The following is an 8594-nucleotide window of genomic DNA, read 5'->3' as shown; positions in this document are numbered from 1 at the left end:
TGAAGGCCTCGTATAAATCGGGACATGTAGACTTATAAAACAATAATGGAGTGCAGACCTAATCATTATAGTTTGAACTTGACATGCAGCGCAAGATTTAGTTCCATGATCAGTGCGGGCAATCAGGGTTCATTTATATCCTAATAATGTACACACCATAGTTTTATTTTATGGATAAAAGCTCGCCAACCATATTTTTCCTTGAAGTAACCTAGGATTCATCAATACTTACTTTACGATAAATGTGTAATAATCAGAGGGTTTTTAAATCTACCCATGGGTTCTGAAACAGAGACAAATATTCCTATGTTTTTGTGGCTATCTTTCATTGATCTCCATATTCTGAACGCATTCTCCGTAGGCTAGATTAGTCTTGTGCTGATCAAATTCAAATTTAAAAAAAGGTACACATTATTTAAAGAGATCGCTTTAGAGAAATGAACAGACATTTTTTTTTTCGAACAAATGACTTGATCAATTCAGTCTGCCACTCAGTGGGTGTTTTCTGGGGTTGAACAAAATGTATTCAGTGCGCGGCAAGGGAGCCACACCCACAAATCTCATTGCTCACCTACATAAGGTTAGTCTGAATACCAACTACTGAAAGGCGTACATTTCTTAAGTGAATCAAGTTTGATTTAAATTATGTAATTATTAAACAGTACAGAGTACTATAGGAAACTCACATCTCTGGTTCAAAGTCTGTTTTCACGTTATTAAAAACAGGGATTCCGGTTTGTTTTGGAATGTCTCTCAGGGTGATGAATCAGAATGATGTTATTGATCAATTCAAAATACATACTTTCCAGATAATAGTGCCTTCCTTCTGTCCAAGACTATTTCCTCATTCACTTTGACCTAATGCTGTTCATTCTTGATATTGATTGAATCTTTTGGGAAGTAAAATCACCAAGTTGGCCTTCTTCCACCTCATAAACATTTCACGACTGAGACCCTCTCTTACTGACCCCACTGCTGAAATCTCCATTCACACCTTCGTTTTATCCTGCCTGGACTACTGCAACGCCATTTTCTACGGACTCCTTGCCAAAACACAGGACAGACTTCAAAACTCAGCCGCCCGAGTCTGCTCCCCTGGCATTGGCCTCCCCACCATCCCTCATACCAGGCTCTGCTTCATGGGTGACCATGCTGTTAGAAGTGCAGCCCCCCCCCCCCCCCATATACACATTCAAGTTCACACAGGCTTTACTGTTGTAGCTTTTATTTCCTGTCTAGTTCACTTCAAATGGTTAGTCTGTCCTTATGTTGTTTTGTTTACTTGCTGATTCTGATTCTCTCTTTATGCAACTAATCAGTTACATTACCAGCAAACATATTGTAATCAGATACTTCTGAAAAACTGGATGACTTTTAAATTAACAACTGTGGCGTGTCTCCACTCAACAGGTGGAAGTTACAAAATGTGCCTCAATCTTCTGTGATGGCCTTCCCCCACACAGGACACAGTCATGTTTCTCTCCATGTGTACTCTTAAGCCCATGATATAGTAGCAACATTACCTCAACAAATTCCAAGTGTATCATGGCCTTGAAAGCTCCAATGAAGATTTCTGTGTGAAAAGAGAAAGTCAGTTGGCGGTCATCAAGTTCAGAAAAAGTATTTCATGTTGCAAACAGTAGGCCTACTGTGCGATCGCTCTGCAAAGTCAGCAACCTCTTCAAGATACAACTGCTAAAATGGCAAATGGCTCGAAGGCAAATTATTCTTCTGAGTGACAAGAGTATTAATTCTGAACGAGACATGCATGCATCATTATAGACGATGGGTGATATTGAACAATGAAGCACACAAAATTGTTTCTGGAAGAGACGGGCTACACAATTAACCATACAAGTTCTGATCTCAGTGGAAAAATACAACTTCACACTTAATGAAAGTTACAGCCAATACAGAATGGAAAATGACAGGTTAAGCAGAATATGTCCTGATTATGGCCTTTTATAGTTATGCATTGATGGTGCCGACAGACATGGAAGCTTTGCTTCTAGCTAAGCAACTTGGCAGTATTTTTTTGTGTGTGTTATTTCTTACATTATTAGCCCAGAATTCTTTTGTGTGTTATTACATACAGCCGGAAAGTACTTTTGGATATCAGAGCGGCGGTAACTCACCAGCATTACGAACAGTAATACGACTTTCCCGAATTGGATCCTTTGTTTCTTACAAGGCATTTCTTGAATTGTTAGATACTACCACACTGTTGGAGCTAGGAACACAAGCATTTTGCTACAACAGCAAGAACATCCGATAAATATGTGTACATGACCAATAAAATTTGATTTCAATAGAGATCAGGCTTCAGGGCTACCAGAGTAAAGGTCAATCAAGTGTGTCCTCAGGTGACCCCTTCTCAGATGACTATTCAATGCACTTCTGGCACTAAAGCATTTTCTACAGAAAACGTGAAATGTGTGAATGTCTCATACGCAGTGTCAAAAGGCAGTTGTGAAAGATTTGCCAGTCATGGTATTAATGTGGTTCCTCCCCTCTGTCTCCTCAGACGATTCAGATTGGAATGAGTGAACCATTTACAACAATCCTGACAGCAAAATAGTTTACTGCTCATCTGATTATCCTCATATGCACTTGTGACCGCCAGTGTTTAAAGATCTGCTAATATAGAAACAATTATCTGATTTTCCTCGTGTGAATCCTCATATGCGCTGTCAGATTACCTTTATGACGAATATATTTGCCACAATAATGACAGTTACAAGATGTCTCTGTGTGATTCCTCATGTGATAACTTAGAGAAGTCTGCTGATTATAACATTTTCCACAGAACTGGCAGCGATATGGTTTCTCCCCTGTGTGAATCCTCCTGTGAATATTCAGATCTATAAATGTATAAAAACATTTGCCACAATCATGGCAGCGATGCGATTTCTTCTCTGTGTGCGACCTCCTATGATAATTCAGGGACCCAGTGTTAGAAAAATATTTGCCACATTCACCACAGCAATAAAGTTTCTCTCCTGTGCGATCCTTCAAAGTGGTCAAGGAGGGTTTGAAGCGGTCAGACTGAGTGAGTACTTTTCCACAATTCACCCTTGTGTGAATCCTCATATGAGAATCCAGATATCCCCACTGAGCAAAACATTTGCCACATTCATCACAGCGAAAGTGATTACCTACGGAGTGTATCATGATCCTATGAGAATTCAGTTTTCCCATCTGAGTGAAACGTTCACCACAATCACTACAGCAAAATGTTTTATCTTCTGTGTGACGCCTCCTTTGCACTGGTGATTTCAGATCCATTGATTTTGTACCCTTGGAGCTGATAAAGCTTTTTCCCTTTTCGGTCTGTGTCCTCCTAGATTTGGGCTGGGGCCGAGAGCCACTGGTTGGCTTTGAAGAATCCACTTCCTTAGGTTTTGTTCTGTCTTTGTACTCTTCACTATGAGTTTGTGAGGACTGAGTTGAGTACTGATCATACTCACTTTTCACCCAGGCAGGAGTGAATACAGAGTCTTCCTCCTCCTGGATGATACTGAATTCCTCCTGTTCCTCTTTAATCTGTATGGGGTTCCAGTCATCTTGCCCCAGATCGGGGCTCCACTCTTGTTCAAAGTGCTGCTGCTCAGGGGGAAACTCCACTTCAGAGACAATGAACTGCTCAAAATCTGAAGGGAAGGAGAAAAGAGGAGTTCGAATGTATAAGCATCTTATGTCAGGCAACGCTTCATCCTCAACTGACAGTGTAGATAGATTCTGACATAAAACAATGGGGTTCCTGTTGAAGTATAAGTTTATCCTTTCACAATGTAATGCTAGTTGGCTCTTCACCTTGAAAGTAGTCTATGGGCCAGGGGAGTCTAAAAAGCCACTACAAATTAGAGGTCAACCGATTAATCGGAATGGCCGATTTCGGTAATCGGTATTTTTGGCCACCGATTTGCAGATTTTTAAAAAATAATATTTTTTAACTAGGCAAGTCAGTTAAGAACACATTCTTATTTTCAATGACGGCCTAGGAACGGTGGGTTAACTGCCTTGTTCAGGGGCAGAACGACAGATTTTTACCTTGTCAGCTTGTGGATTCAATCTTGCAACCTTACGGTTAACTAGTCCAACGCTCTAACCACCTGCTTTACATTGCACTCCACGAGGAGCCTGCCTGTTACGCGAATATAGTAAGAAGCCAAGGTAAGTTGCTAGCTAGCATTAAACTTATCTTATAAAAAACAATCAATCATAATCACTAGTTAACTACATGGTTGATGATATTACTAGTTTATCTAGCCTGTCCTGCGTTGTATATAATCGACGCGGTGCACATTCGCGAAAAAGGTTGCTCCAACGTGTACCTAACCATAAACATCAATGTCTTTCTTAAAATCAATACATGAGTATATATATATATTTAAACCTGCATATTTAGTTAATATTGCCTGCTAACATGAATTTCTTTTAACTAGGGAAAATGTGTCACCTCTGCAACAGAGTCAGGGTATATGCAGCAGTTTGGGCCGCCTGGCTCGTTGCGAACTGTGTGAAGACTATTTCTTCCTAACAAAGACAGCCAACTTCGCCAAACGGGGGATGATTTAACAAAAACGCATTTGCGAAAAAAAGCACAATCGTTGCACGACTGTACCTAACCATAAACATCAATGCCTTTCTTAAAATCAATACACAGAAGTATATATTTTTAAACCTGCATATTTAGCTAAAATAAATCCAGGTTAGCAGGCAATATTAACCAGGTGAAATTGTGTCACTTCTTTTCCGTTCATTGCATGCAGAGTCAGGGCCGCCTGGCTCGTTGCGAACTAATTTGCCAGAATTTTACGTAATTATGACATAACATTGAAGGTTGTGCAATGTAACAGGAATATTTAGACTTCGGGATGCCACCCGTTAGATAAAATACGGAATGGTTCCGTATTTCACTGAAAGAATAAACGTGATAGTTTACGGATTCGACCATATTAATGACCTAAGGCTCGTGTTTCTGTGTGTTATGTTATAATTAAGTCTATGATTTGATAGAGCAGTCTGACTGAGCGATGGTAGGCACCAGCTGGCTCGTAAGCATTCATTCAAAACAGCACTTTACTGCGTTTTGCCAGCAGCTCTTCGCAATGCATTGCGCTGTTTATGATTTCAAGCCTGTCAACTCCCAAGATTAGGCTGGTGTAACCGATGTGAAATGGCTAGCTAGTTAGCGGGTGCGCGCTAATAGCGTTTCAAACGTCACTCGCTCTGAGACTTGGAGTAGTTGTTTCCCTTGCTCTACATGGGTAACGCTGCTTCGAGGGTGGCTGTTGTCGATGTGTTCCTGGTTCGAGCCCAGGTAGGAGCGAGGAGAGGGACGGAAGCTATACTGTTACACTGGCACTACTAAAGTGCCTATAAGAACATCCAATAGACAAAGGTATATGAAATACAAATCGTATAGAGAGAAATAGTCCTATAATTCCTATAATAACTACAACCTAAAACTTCTTACCCGGGAATATTGAAGACTCATGTTAAAAGGAACCACCAGCTTTCATATGTTCTCATGTTCTGAGCAAGGAACTTAAACGTTAGCTTTCTTACATGGCACATATTGCACTTTTACTTTCTTCTCCAACACTTTGTTTTTGCATTATTTAAACCAAATTGAACATTTCATTATTTATTTGAGGCTAAATTGATTTTATTGATGTATTAAGTTAAAATAAGTGTTCATTCAGTATTGTTGTAATTGTCATTATTACAAATAAATAAAAATAGGCCGATTAATCGGTATCGGCTTTTTTTGGTCCTCCACTAATCAGTATCGGTGTTGAAAAATCATAATCGGTCGACCTCTATTCAAAACCCCTCATCAAATATTCCAAAAAGTATTCAAATAACGAGATATATCTACCAATCCAAAGAGAGGAACAGGCTGGAGCTTGACAGCCCGCCGTTCTGCTCTGTGGACATCAAATCCAATTGTTAGGGAGAAGACAAGCATCTCCTCACACAGTTTATCTGGGTCGTTTTCATTACGGAAACCGTTCACCGTTTTTTAAAAACCAAACGGAAGTAAGAGCAAACAAGAGTTTCTATTTGACAAATTCTGGTAGGTCCCTCACCGTTTCATTCGCTTCTGTTTAATAACTGTTTTGCAACAGCATCGGCGTAATGAAGATGCCCCCAGACATATTGTCGTCACTAGTTAGTTACCACAACCAAAGTACTAAACTTCTTATTTGGTGTGATTTATCGCCGGTTGGCATCCAACGTTATGGTGCATTACCGCCATTTACTGTCATGGAGAAACTAAAACCTATCTGCCATCCCCGTTGCTCTTAAAAAAGATCAAGTATGAGACTATATCTAATGACAACATACTCGTTAAACTAATTTCCTGTATCCCCTTCTCCCTCATTCGAGATCTCAGCCTCTCTTTCCCTCTGATACTGCCCACACTGTAGCAATACATGCTCCACGGTCTGTTTCCAAGTCATAAACCCCGCCTTTTCTACAATTTATCTTCTTAAAATCTGATTATAAACCTAACCCTAAACACAATGCTAACCTTATACCTAACCTTTAATACCAAAAACAAATGTTTGTTTTCATTCATTTTTACAATAGAGTCGACTGACTTTGGCTGTGGAAACTAGTGACAACCCCTGGTTATGTGTAACTGCAACTCAACATGGCTGCCGAGTTTGCTAGCTGTAGGCACATCAAAGGTTTTCTAGCCACGTTACTTAGGCTAGCTTCCTGCTTCATTTAATTAAATCCTCAACATTACAAACGTTTATAAAATGAATACTGAGAAAGTAACAAACCTGCTCTATACAACTTTATCTCAGGTTTCAGGATGACGTCAAGCAGTCCCTGTAGACGGCCGTTGTCCTCTTTCGATAGATAAACGTTGTCCTGGTACTCTGATATCGTTTTTGCAACGGCTCTGAATATGGCATCTGCAGCGCCTGTACATCGTTGGTTAAAAATCACTCTCAACAACTCCAATTTAGACATTTTGTCATATAATGCCTATTGCTAGCTAGCGCGCGTTGTTCTGTCACCCGTGAAGCCAACAGTAATGAAGAACTTCCGGGGCAAGTGTTTGTTTATCCTTCAAGGTAAAAGTAATGTTACATGAAACTGTAAAATGAATAATAAAGGCAAAAATGATCTTATACTAGTTATAAAACCCATGGATCTCTCGAAGTAATTATGTGATATTTGTTTAGTTTTTTTAAAACAGGGTTCCCACTCTTTTCAAGAAATCATTCCATAACTTTCCCATAAAATGTTTTATCATGACTTCAAAGGAAGAAAGTACTCAATAGTGGGTAAAAAGTGACCATCCAAAGTACATATGCTTAAAATCAGATTTATTTTTATGTGCTCTAGAGAACAAGATATTACTTAGTTTTCAGTACTAATTTTAGGTCAATCAAGTTTTTCTATAATACAATGAAGGCAGACTGAAGTTCAGATAGAGCCTGGTCAACAGGGTGGGGGCAATAGCATACACAACAGTATCATCGGCATACAAGTGCAGGTTACAATTTGACAGACAAGTTGATATTGTTAATGTAAACAGTAAAAAGTACAGGACCCAGAATCAACCTGAAGGACACCTTTCCTAATATCCAGAAAACCTGATTTAACACCATCAAGAGATATACATTGAGTTCAGGGGCGGAAATCCCAGGGGGGACGGGGGGGACACGACCCCCCCATCCTGGGAAAAATATGATTTCCCCCCCCCCAATATATCACTGAAACATAACTATGTAATTTAAATAATATTAATAATACGCAATGAAAGCAATTGTGCTGATTATAGATACTTAATAGCGCGTTTTTAAGTTTCAAAAGATTGCGACCCCCCCCACACTTTGCCTCACAATGGTTTGATCCACTGCCAGTTCCTTAGCTTGCTAGGTAACGTAGAGGTCGTATCTACTGTCTGAAAGGCACTGAATGAACGTAACTGACGTGAGGTTAATCCAGTCAATCGCGCACACACACTAGCTGAATATGCAGAGCTAGCGCGCAAATATTAACTATTAAGCTAGCTAGTACCTATTCTATTTATGTGGCGTCGTCAAAGATGGAATCTTTGCTATCGTCAATTTATTCCAAGATCAGCATGCATGTAAGTTAGTGCTTCAAAGTCCCTGTGATAAGGTTAGCGATAAACTGAACAGAACTACACTCTCTTCTACCATTGTTTTAAATATATTTAATGGTCTCGTTGCAAAAGCTAAATTGTCGCAAGGGAACTTTTATTTATATATTTTATTTCACCTTTATTTAACCCGGGTAGCAAAGATTATAGCAAACACCACTGAATTGGTGCTCGCTAGCTTTGCAAATTCAGCTATTGTTAGAAGCCAGCCAATATGAAACAAACGATTAAAATTACAAAAGGTTGCAGCATATGTTGTGTAAATGGTGAACTCATACAGCTGTCAACTCTTGTCACTGCAATCCGTTTCACATTTGCTAGCTACCTTTTAGATCGAAGCCCATATAGAATGATAGAAGATAAGATGATAGAAGCCCATCTCCTACTGTAAATAACCTACATACTGTGTGTGTGTAGCCAGCCAGGTAGAAAAATGGCA

At 39.6% G+C, this 8594-nt stretch overlaps 1 non-coding gene across 1 annotated transcript; it reads right to left on the bottom strand.

The window, feature by feature from the left end:
• Positions 1 to 1208: 1208 nt before the first annotated feature.
• LOC106574440 (uncharacterized) lies at positions 1209 to 7057 on the bottom strand. The gene is made up of 2 exons (XR_014380956.1): positions 6801 to 7057; positions 1209 to 3650 (listed from the first exon to the last, which is right to left on the bottom strand). It is a non-coding gene; the product is annotated as an uncharacterized LOC106574440 (transcript).
• Between the last annotated feature and the right edge of the window lie 1537 nt (positions 7058 to 8594).

Source organism: Salmo salar, chromosome 16 (assembly GCF_965601325.2).
Source record: "Salmo salar chromosome 16, fSalSal1, whole genome shotgun sequence".
Taxonomy (NCBI): Eukaryota; Metazoa; Chordata; class Actinopteri; order Salmoniformes; family Salmonidae; genus Salmo; species Salmo salar.
Note: the sequence above shows the minus strand (reverse complement) of the source record. Positions and strands in the feature narration are given on the sequence as shown.